General features: G+C 35.1%; 1 protein-coding gene across 1 annotated transcript in view; it reads right to left on the bottom strand.

The window, feature by feature from the left end:
- LOC141430661 (neuropeptide Y receptor type 2-like) overlaps window positions 1-10771 on the bottom strand; it is an 88564-nt gene extending 77793 nt beyond the window's left edge. The window contains exon 1 of the mRNA XM_074091471.1: window positions 10469-10771. The gene's annotated coding sequence lies outside the window, so the exon portion shown is untranslated. The remainder of the gene's footprint in view (window positions 1-10468) is intronic.
- Between the last annotated feature and the right edge of the window lie 1602 nt (window positions 10772-12373).

The raw sequence follows: 12373 nt of genomic DNA, 5'->3' as shown, positions 1-12373 counted from the left end.
GTTGTGATATGTCAGAGAGCATGAATGTAAATAGATCGCTTATAGTTTTCCCAAAGCACTTTGGAGAGCAATGAAGATGTAGGTATTGTATTTTGCGAGTTTGTGAACAAGTTGACAAAGTTGAATAAACTACGATATTTTTAATTTTCTTCTCCATTACTGCTTGGCCACCGTTACCACTACTACTTTGTTGTGGAGAAGTTCATTAGAAATAGAAATACGAGTATTTATTGCATAATTGAGAGGAGTGTTATCAGTCGAAATAAGGTACAAAGTATTAACAGCTACCGGTTTCGAGAATAAAATAATCATATCTGAAAGACTTAATTCTGAAGAAGTGAACTATAATGTAAAGTTGTTTTACCAATCCTGCAAACTAGGTCGGAAGGTTTGACGTGGCCTTAAGAAATATTAACTTTAAAGTAACTTCACACTGACCTGCCATAGTATTAAAGTTTAGATCGCATTATCACCCAATTAAGTAGCATTTGTCACTGCAAGGTAATGTCAGAATCGACAGTTATTTTAAATGAAAGTACTGTAAAGGTTACAATCTAAATTTCTATAGCAGGAATAGCATACATTGCATAAATATTTATCTCTGTATCTATAAAACAGTACCATTATTAACTGTAGATATGACTGCCTGCTTAAACCACTGATTCTTGGAACATGAAATTTTACGGGCGTATAATCTCACTTAGGTACGTGTCATAGTTTCACAGAAATTTTTCTCAGCAAACTTGCTTTTTTTCAATTTGGAGGAACAACAATTCCAAATTAGAACAAATAATATAACTCCATCCGTCAAAACTATCTTATTTATACGAAACCAATAGCCATTTCCCCTTAGGTTTAATCGTGTCAGACCTAGATCACCTGTCTAAAGTACTTACGCAAACAAGAAGCCGCATTACCTTTACAAGACTCAGTTTAAGTCCTGAATACTTATTAAGAAAGTCATTTGGGTATTTAATTAATTACACAAATAATTTAGAACATGACATCTTGATGAGTTAAAAATTGTACACTGATTTTTAATATTAAATAGTTTAACTAGGACACAATAAAAAAACCAGAAAAATATGCTCCGCCCGCGTAGTATTCGGTTATCGCGCGCTGTTTCCTCGGAAACTGTGCATTTTTCCGGGATAAAAGTAGCCTATGCCACTTTCGGGCCCATAAACTATCTCTATGCCAAAAATCACGTCAATCCGTCGCTCCGTTACGGCGTGAAAGACGGACAAACACATACAAACAGACTTTCGCATTTACTAATAATATTAAAATCTTAAGAACATTGAAAAATTCAACATCTTCAAGTAAGTACATATCAAAAATTCCCAAATACAGTGAATTTCAAGCTGAAAAAATATTATACATCCTAGTTTAGTAAATCTGTTACTAAAAATATTAATTTACTGTTGAAGCGGATTTAAAGGTTTTCTTATTTAAAAAAATGTACCCTTACAAGTCATCTTAAAGTGATTTACGTGAAAACGGATTTTCGTAAAAATTGCAGCTGTCCATTTACTCCATGTGATCAATATTATTTAGATCAAGCTTGTCAGTCGAACAGGCCGCTGAATTCATGAGGTTAGTTAAAAAAAAACACACCTTTGCCATTAGATTTTATGTAACAAAACTCACGGCTTGAATCCGTGCCACTCGCTATATATCTATACCCAATAAACCGTCACTGCCAAATATCACCTAAATCCCAACGAACTGATAACGTATCGCGGGCTTATGAGCTTACGCCACTATCATACAACCATCGCAGAGGTTACATTTAAGACTTATTTACAAAATGCTTTAGTTGCTGGTTGTTGCGCACTGAAATGTAATGCAAACAGAACTATTTTATTTTAGCTTAGACTTTTAATTTGTTTTTATTTTTTATCTGCAGCCTCTTTTGTTGTTTTTTTTTTGGTTTTCTTCCAGCTAGTCTTAATTGTTTGCATAACTTTGTAGGCCATTATAGGAGTACGTAACACAAGATTTTATAAAAAAAATACACCTGTAACACACATTTTTCCGATCGATGTTTGCATTGTCATTTAACCAACATATTCGTACCACATTTCAAGTCGGCTAAATCACTGGAAGTGGTGATTCAATTCCCTTTGAATAACCTTTATTAGAAGAAACGATTAATGTATTTTGAAAAAAAAAACTTATTAAGTTATTAATGACAAAGTGTTTGTCATTAAATATATATAGATCCATATAAGTCTCATTAAAGTCACCTTAACAAATGATCAGATTGCAAATAGGTAATGAATTATTGGGCGTTACAAAATAATAAGTACTTTAATTATTTAATTATTTAACTTAAGATTGGTTTTTAGAGTCTTTTTGTATTTTTTATTTCAACTCCAAATTTTGTTACTTATTTTGTTACGGTCATCCCGTAAAATCCATATCGAAAATACAAACTGAATCATAGATACACAGAAAAACCAGAAAAAGAGACCAGCGCTGGGAATCGAACCCAGGTCCTCAGCATTCCATGCTGTGTGCTATACCGCTACACCACTACTGGTCAGGAATACAGACACAAATTTCTCCTATGCACCACATACTTCAGCTTGTTTGTTCCTTATTTAGTCACTTAAGTAGCGACACTAGCGACATCTATGCCTTAAGATCTCATCGAGAAACTATCAGCACTCCATCGGAACTAACCGCTCACCAGGACAAGAGATGTCGCTATTAAGCAATCAAATTAAGATTGGTTTTTGGAGTCTTTTTGTATTTTTTATTTCAACTCCAAATTTTGATACTTTTAATGTCGCTGCTTAAGTGACTAAATAAGAAACAAACAAGCTGAGTTATCCGCTACCAATGTTACTTGTTTCCTACTATTTCCTACTAATATTATAAATGTTAAAGTTTGTGAGTGAGTGAGTGAGTATGTTTGTTACTTCTTCACGCTGAAACGGCCAGACGGATTTGGATGAAATTTGGAAAAAAAGTAACTTTATAACCTGGATTAAAACACAGGATACTTTTTAACCCGATGTTCCTACGGGATAGGGATAAAATCTGTAAATAACAACCGCTGGGCTTAGAGTCATGAAATTTGGTATGTGGGTAGCTGGACGTCCGGAAAAACACATAAGCTACTATTTATCCCGATCTTCCCACGGAATAGGGATAAAATCTCGAACTAATAACCGTTGGGCTTAGAGTCATGAAATTTGGTATGTAGATATTATCTGGACATCTGGAATAACACATAGGCTACCTTTTATCCCGATATTCCCACTATCAATGTGTGATGCAAGTGGTGCAATTTACAGTAGATTAGAGCAATATCAAGAACACATAAAATTAACACATACAATACACATTACACAACAAATCTAAACAGATAGATAGGTAGATAGATACCATAAGAACATATAAATAAGCTAACTATAACATTCATACGCAAGATGACAGATATACTAAAATAAATAAATATAATATACTATATTATAACTATACTATGACTAATAACCTACAAGTCAAATTGGATATAATATTCTATGCCTCTACATAAGACGAATTTAAGTGCCGAATATTTATCTTCATTGTAGTTCAATGAGCAAAAGATTAAGACAAGTGTTCGTTCATATCACTGACGTGATAAAAATGCCAGCGAAATGAATTTGTTCCGCCTCAGAAATCATCTACCATTCAAAAGACGAGCAATAAACGAATTTTTTGGTGTTTATTATTAGGTAGAACGGGAGGCCTAAGTAAACATTTCTACGTGAGCCCAAACGACGGTTTATTAACTAGACGATGACAAGAAGACTCCAAGAAGATTCCAGGTATTTATTTAGTTATTTTTTTCTTACATTTCAATAGAATAGAATAAAATAGAAATATGTTTATTCAGCCAACACATAATGACAAAAAAAAAGAAAAACACATTTTCAAAATGATAAAGAATACAAGAACAAACAAATTATAATGATGTGAAGGCGAAATGGTCTCCACTCATCGGTCCCGTTGGCATGTCTATACGTTATGCCTATCCAATTTATTATTTATTATATAATTCGTGTCTTTTAACTAGATGTTTAATCACTTTTTTCACCAAAATTCACTTGATTTCAATATATAGTTTTAATTTGGAAAATCTTCGTCATAACCAGACGTTATTTCTTGATTGAAACATGGTGTATAATCTGTAGTAGCATAGACTAGAGTAGAGATGGTGAAAAAGTTGTCATTTTTGAAATCGATTAATGCGCGGATGAAAATAGTTACTGCTTTTATAATTGAATAAACAGTCTTTGGAATTAAATCAAGTGTTGTAAATAATAAAATAGACAAAAATACGTTGATCTATTCAATTAATAAATAATCAATTTACTGAACAGATTAATTATTTTGCAATAGGTTCTAGGTTTTCACATCACTAAATGTCTATGGTCGGGTTAATGGCGTCTTTGTTTACGCTTGTCATAAATTGGATCGGAATACAATAGCGTTGTCAACGGCGCTGGTTTTCTGCGGAGCCAGCGAGGTGTGCGGGACAGCATACTGCGCGACTTGCGTTAGACGATTAATAAATACAAAATAATAATATGTATTTGAAATATACCATGAGCTTTACGGTACACACACATGTGAAGAGATTCAATGGTGTGTGTGAAGTTCTCATTCCGCACTGCAGGGGTACTACGAAATTTGAAAATCGAAGTTCGTGTCGTTCTGTCCGTCTTACACTTAAACTAAATACGAGAGCGAGAGGGATGGGACAATACGAACTTCTATTTTCGAATTTCGAAGTAGGCCCTCTAGTCCCGCACTGGCTCCGCACTGGAATTACGGTCCAATCCCTCACCAGTATACACACACTCATCTATGAATCCCTCTCAATCGAGAGGAGGCTTGCGTCCTGTAAAAAGCCGTGGTGGCCTAGTGGTTTGACCTATCGCCTCTCAAGCAGAGGGTCGTGGGTTCAAACCCCGGCTCGCACCTCTGAGTTTTTCGAAATTCATGTGTTACATTTGAAATTTACCACGTAGCTTTGCGGTGAAGGGAAACATCGTGAGGAAACCTGCACAAATCTGCGAAGCAATTCAATGGTGTGTGTGAAGTTCCCAATCCGCACTGGGCCCGCGTGGGAACTATGGCTCAAGCCCTCTTGTTCTGAGAGGAGGCCTGTGCCCAGCAGTGGGACGTATATAGGCTGGGATGGGATGACTATAGCTTTTGTCCGCGGCATCGCACGCGTCGTATTCGGTTATCGCGCGCTGTTCCCTCGGGAACTGTGCATTTTTCCGGGATAAAAAGTAGCCTATGTCACTCTCTGGCCCATAAACTATCTCTATGCCAAAAATCACGTCGATTCATCGCTCTGTTTCGACGTAAAAGACGGACAAATATACAAACACAGAAACATACAATTTCGCATTTATAATATATGGATTTATAATAATTAGTATATGGATCTTTCTATCCAAAGTTATGTACCTACATTTTCCCGTGCCGTGCCCGGTTTTAGAATCACTCATCTCTTTCTGTGGGTGTCATAAAAGTTGACTAAAAGATAGGGAAAGGTGACTAAGAGTTTAGAAGGCAAAGCAAAATCACCACATCTATTTTTCGTAGAAAGTATATATGTATTTTTGACAATATGACAGTAATGCAACTGACAAACATTGAACTTTTGTACAAAGGTCACAGAGTACAAAGGTGAACATATCACTTTAAGGAATCCACCATTCAAACTTCGAGCGGATGAGATGAGCATTCAGTTAAAAAGTTGTCGTGAAGGTGTGAAGGTTCACTAGTGATCCTGAACCGACGACTCTGTCAAGAGAGTAGCCACTTAGAAGAAGATATATATTTGCTCAGTCCAGCGCACAGATCATCTTGCCATCTCCTTTTTTATGGTGTGGCAATTATGCGTCTTTTGCATCCAGCTCTGCTTGTGGAAAGGTAGGACATGGGATGTGGGTGGGTAGGGGCCCACGAGGGGGGGGTACGCACTAAAAACCACACAAGTTCCTTCGATGCCATTATGGGGCGCCACGGGAGCATGAAGCGGTTGCCGTCTCCTTTTTTTATGGTGTGGCAAATGCATCTTATTCATCCAGCTCTGCTTGGGGAAACAGTGGGTATGAGGGTATGGACAACGGAGGTACCCACTAAAAACCACAAGAATTCCCTCGTTTTGTGGGACGCCATGGGAGCATAAAGTTATTGTCATCTCTTTCTAGCTTGCTTGCTGGTTACGGCTGTGCAGTGCCATATTGCTGAAGGTGCCCATTTTTGAGGGCGCATCTAGTAGACATCCCGCACGACATAATTCCACTTAAGGCAACGTAATAAATAAGAGAATGACTTTAATTACAGTTTCAGGCGACTTTGCCAAGATAGATTAATCACTGCGTGACGTCATGAGCCCCACTGCCAAACTATGCCACGCTTCATCTTTGTAATTATTTGTTTGATTGATAAAATAAAAAAAAGTGTCTGATAATAACTTCTGATATAGGTACTCGTATATTTTTTACCCAGGAATCTACCCAATTGGGACGCACCAAAAAAAAATAACCTATAGTTTTTATTTTATTTTTGGAAAGAATAGGCTATTTTATGATACCATTTTTATTTATTTTGAATTGGGATGAGTATTTAATTTTTTTTTACGAAATACGCTGGATGACGTCACAGTGAGACAGCCAGGTTCCATTGCCTACAAAAAATCAGGTCGTACATAACATAATCTGTGGCATTACAATTTGACAATAATTCAAACACGGCTTAGGGTCCTAAATGAACCATGACAATAGTTTTATTTATTTATCTTCTTTGAGCTTCGATTATTCCTATGTTTATTTAATGGTGTGACAGTAAACAGATATTTTTTTATTAAAAATCTGATGTTTAAATTATTTTGTATACATTGGAAATACTCGTATACATTTCGGACTTTACGATAAATGACAACTGTTTAAGGCCGGGTCCGCATCATATGATTAAAGTTCTATCTTTGTCACTCTTTGCTATAATAAGCAGGACAGCAACAATTCAAACTGTCAATTTGCTTAAGAGTGTAGACCTGCTTTATAACTTGCCTTTGTGACGGGACACTGCAGGGGTCAAATGAGGGTAATTACTTAAATTTTGTTTATTTAATTCAGTTTATCACATTTTTGGAATCTGATTTCTGAAAACGCTTCACAAAGCCTATTTCTCCAAATGGTTTTCGATTTATTATATGTTGTCAAAAATTGGTACATCTCAATTACCTCTTGGACCCCTGGGGCCTAGGAGCCCTAATTTATACATAGCGCGCGAGTTGAATGCAGAGCTCAGGAATGCGATAGTAATGCGACCTTATTATAATTAATGATTTCTGTATGTCGATATATTTTTAAAATAACTGTTATTTTAATTTTAATTTTTTTTTAACTTTTGCGCTTTAAATACATAATTATGTATATAAACAGGACTTTGCACCTAACCTTTTATTTGTTTCATCCATTGTAGTCGCAACGTGACTCAACACGATGGATGTAACTCGATTAAACTGTCAACAAAAAAAACGGAAACGAACTCGGATCAGTCATCATAAAAAACAAATAAAAATTAAAACGGGGTGCAATATGAGTTTTAACGCGATCAATACAACAGCTATCAAAGACAGCACTACACTAAAGGCGAATGAGGCGGGGCGTGTGGATTGCGGGGGGAGAGGCTCCCGCTCTTCACCTCAGGCCCCGACTGCATTCAACTCGCGCGGTGTACCTACCTAAGTTTTCCTTCTCAATGTATTTTAACCTGTGTATCGAATATGTGTTAATAAATATTTCTCTCTCTCTCTTTCATTCTCCCTCTCTCAATTATCAGCCAATAGTAGCTAATCGTGAAAATAGACTTTAATATTTGGAAGGTAATAAATTTTCCACAAAGGTACATGTGAATTCTAGAAGTTAAAAATAATTACTTGTAAAGGTAATTTGAGGGCAAACTGTAAGTTTTCTATAATATATTTTCGGCCCTCTGTTTTAATGCTCTATTTTCATAGTAAAAAATAGTTTTATCTCTATTTTATGGCAACATACTCGTAACTTGGTCAACAATCGCTCGTAAAAAGTGAATCCATTTAGTTGTAAATGTGTTCTTTAAATATTTCGCTACAATGAGCTCGGCCATTCTCATTTTACTGTACACCCGTCTAATTACCGTTTTTTTTACAAGCTTTTATTTAGTTTCACCTGTCCCGTTGTCTGTTTGTCTGTCTGTCTTTCTGTAATCAAATCTCGCAAGTTAAATTCGACCAACTTCCAGTGGTTGGATTGACTTGAAATTTGGTATACTTTTGTAAATTGCGTGACAATGACAATACAATAATCTTGTAGTGACATCCTGGTAGTCCGGCGGCCAGGGACGTCTCCACTGGACGGAACTTCGCAAAGGCTAATGACATCGACTTGAAATTTGGTATACAAATGTAGTTTGGGTGACAAGACAATACAAGTACAGTCGACAACAAAAAGTATAGTCAACAAAAAAGATTGTATTAAAAAATTTTTTTTTACCATAAACTTATTTCATGCAAAAGCGACACGGCACTGAGCTGAGACTGAGTGCACATCTAAAAAAAGGATGGCTGCCATTTCCATTTATCTGTGCACTCAAGTCTAATTACGGTGTCACTAGTGCGGAAAAAAGCGGTACGGTAATGAGACAGGTGCACAGTAAAATGAAAATGGCCGAGCTATGTAAACAAAATAAAGTAGTAGGTATATAAATACTTGCTAAACTTATAAAGTTCCCATGAAAATTCTGTTCTTTATAATTAATTGATTTAAAATTCCATTACTGAAAAACACTTACTTAAACTATTTGCGTTGTGTGGTATCTATTCCATAATACTAATTGCAAAAATGTGTAAATATAGAATGTCTAATAACATGTGTTACTATTCGTTTTTAGGGTTCCATACCCGTAGGGTTCAAAGGAACCATAATAATGTTTATTACGTATATCTTATCAACAAATACCAAAATTTTGATAAATCAAAGTTTATCCTTGAAATGCTCTTATTTTTCTTGTTGCGTCTAACTAATTCTGCGGTAGGTAAAATGCGTAGCGTATAGAACTGATAATCGGAGCCAAAATGGCAAAAACGGAAAACTTATAGTTACGCCATGTCTGTCTGTCTGTCTGTCCGTCCGTCCGCGGCTTTGCTCAGGGACTATCAATGCTAGAAAGCTGTAATTTTGCACAGATATATATGTAAACTATGAAGACAAAATGGTTCAATTAAAACTTAAAAATATATATTTTTAAGGGTATTTCCCATAGATGTAAAGGGGGGTGATTTTTTTTCTCATCCAACCCTATTGTGTGGGGTATCGTTAGATAGGTATTTTATAACCATTAGGGGTTTGCAAAGATGATTTTTCGATTCAGTGATTTGTTTGCGAAGTTCAACTTTAAAGCGCCCCTCTAAAATCTAAACCGATGGGTGGAAAATTTTGAAAAAGTTCAGGATGGTAGTAAGTGTATCAAACTTACAAGGAAAACTATAACGATTAAGTTTTCTTGAGAATTATTAGTAGTGTAAGAGTAAATAGCAGCCTAAGGTATAAAATATACCTAAACTTGGAATATTCCGTACAAAATACGATATCCTTAGAAAAATTATTACCTACTTAATTTTTTCGTATGGCTACGGAACCCTATTTCAGGCGTGTCCGACACGCTCTTGGCCGGTTTTATAAATTAATTGATGCTACTTAAAAATCTGATGTTTTTTTGTTAATTAGATAGGTTATTCCTATTGATAAAAAAAATTCATGCATTTCTAAAATTTTCATCCATTCCCTATTGCGACGCACAGGGCATATGTTTTTTTATAAATTTATTGTAAGAAATGCTGCAATTTAATATTTTTATTTCTATATGTTGTTGTTGGCTGTAATAATATTATTACATAATAATGAAAATAAATATTTAGAAGAATATCAAAAGTCTTCAGAAACTCGGTTTTTAGATCTCATACGAGTAAATTTACTCCGGACTATGAAAAGAAACGCAAATTTTCCTCGCAAATGCCTTCAAAACAAACGTTTTGATTTTTCCACAACAAATTCCGACTGATTAATGTTATTGATGAATCACAGATAATGGTAACCACTTTTCAGCCGGCTGTTAGAGTACTGACCCGGATTCATATCAGATTGAGAGCTCTGCGTTTTAACGCGATAACGAATTTGCAAACAGCCACAAACAAAAAACAAAATATATTTTCTGTGGCTTTTAGCTAATCTTTTTTTGCGATTAATCAACTGTAGATTTAATTTGTTTTAGTATATTTTATTAACAATATCCACATTGTTACAACCTATTGTTTTTTTGTTTTCAATGGAAAATTTGTTAAACATATTGTAGTAACTGAAGTTACGTAGTTCAGTTATATATATAGTTTAAAACAATAAATAAATCTTACCTTAGACGTTGACAGACGCTAAAAACAAAACATCACCAAAAGTCAATATCAACAAATTAAAATCACTGAAAGTCAAAGAAAACAAACTTTTCAAAAATAGCATCCAACGAGTCCTCGAACTTTTAAAGTAGAAAAGGCACTCCGAAAAAGTTTTCTGTAACTTTATCCACAACTAAAACAACATTGGATGGTTTTAGGAACTGTAAATAAACTATCTATGTTGCTATAGGTACGTATTTAAGAAAGGGTGGGTTGGTTTTTTTATCGTGACGATCGGTGGTTAGAGTGTCGTGCGCGCCGCACGCTTGCTAAATGCAGACTGAAGGTTTCTGAATTCTCGTAGCACGTAGCTTCGTTCTTTCAAAAACCTACGGCGTACAGCCTTAGGAATTAATTACAACGCCCGTTGGATATTATTACGAGCTGTTTGCTAGTGGCGTCACTGTGCCGTAGGAATAGGTTCTAAATGACGTGGATATTATCTGTTTGAAAGCATTTAGGGAACCTCTCGGTTTAATTTTAGAGGCGCGTTTCTTACGCTACTTAAAAAATATTCTACTTTTGCAGTTTATGGTGTTGCCCTATATAATAGTGTTTAGTAGTTAATTATGGTGAATAATAATAATAATAATAATTAATCTATACATATAATAAAGCTGAAGAGGGTCGAAAGTCTGTACATGGAAGATATTCGAAAAAAAGTTGTCTGGGGATACTTAGAATCGATAACAGAACACGTTCCAACAGTTTTTAGAATTTTTGTCTGTTTGTCTGTTTATCTGTTTGTCGTTTATTTGACCGCGCATCACGTGAGAACGGCTGAACGGATTTTTATGCAAACTTTACTAATCTGACGAGAAAATCCCCGGCCAGGTTATAGGCTACAAAAATTCGACCCTTAGGGTATAAAAATTCAACCCTTAAAAGTGGAGGTAGCTACTACATTCGATTCGATTGAGTTAAGTTTCCACCTTCAAGTTTTCAAATACGTGCTATGACTATCAAGTACCCTGATGAACTAACAGATGGCGCTGAAATTAATAACGTTGTGACTCGAGTAAGCCACTGAGGAAGGATTTTGCCAAATTAACTCTAAGTTTAAAAGAGGGAGTACGGATATCAACAAATTTAATTGAATAATTTAATTGATTTACTAATACGACTAAAATTAAACGACAATAAAGTAATTGCCCACACATTGCAATGCCATCTTTTGGAGAACTGGGTAAACAGTAAATAATGGAGTAAACTAATAAAAAAGAGTTTACTTACATAGTACTTAGTTTTTTAGCATTAGAAAAGGGTAAACAATCTTGACGAGTCTTTTTATTGAAAAACGTTTTGAAAAACAGTTGCTATAACTTTTATGATACCAAAAGCATGTAAATGATCATTATATCCTTGCTAATTGTTACTATTTGTTGTGACTTATTTGCAAAAGTTTTTTTCAATATAAAGACACATCAAGATCGCTTGCCTTCTTTCTAATGCTAAAAAAAGAAGTATAAGTAATGGTAAAATCAACACACATATCAACACGCGTACGAGTATAAGTATCGCTATTGAGTACCCTGTTACACTAACAGATGGCGCCGATTTAGCCAAATTGACTAAGTTTAAAAGAGGGTGTACGGATATCAAGAAATTTAACTGAATAGGTAATTGATACAAAAAAAATAAATGAATTGCAACACATTTCACAGTGCCATCTTATGGAGAACTATGAAACAAACGAGTTAACATAGTTACGTAGTGGTTACATCAACACTCATATTCAACACGCGTATAATTAATTAATAGAAAAATGACATAAATTATTCCTAATTAATTTATATCCGGAATACGAAAATTCGGCGAAGAACTAGGGTCACTGACATAGCTCGAAAAATTATATGCAAGTTGAAG

The sequence above is a fragment of the Choristoneura fumiferana genome, chromosome 8 (assembly GCF_025370935.1).
Source record: "Choristoneura fumiferana chromosome 8, NRCan_CFum_1, whole genome shotgun sequence".
NCBI lineage: Eukaryota > Metazoa > Arthropoda > Insecta > Lepidoptera > Tortricidae > Choristoneura > Choristoneura fumiferana.
This window is presented reverse-complemented; position numbering and strand designations above follow the sequence as displayed.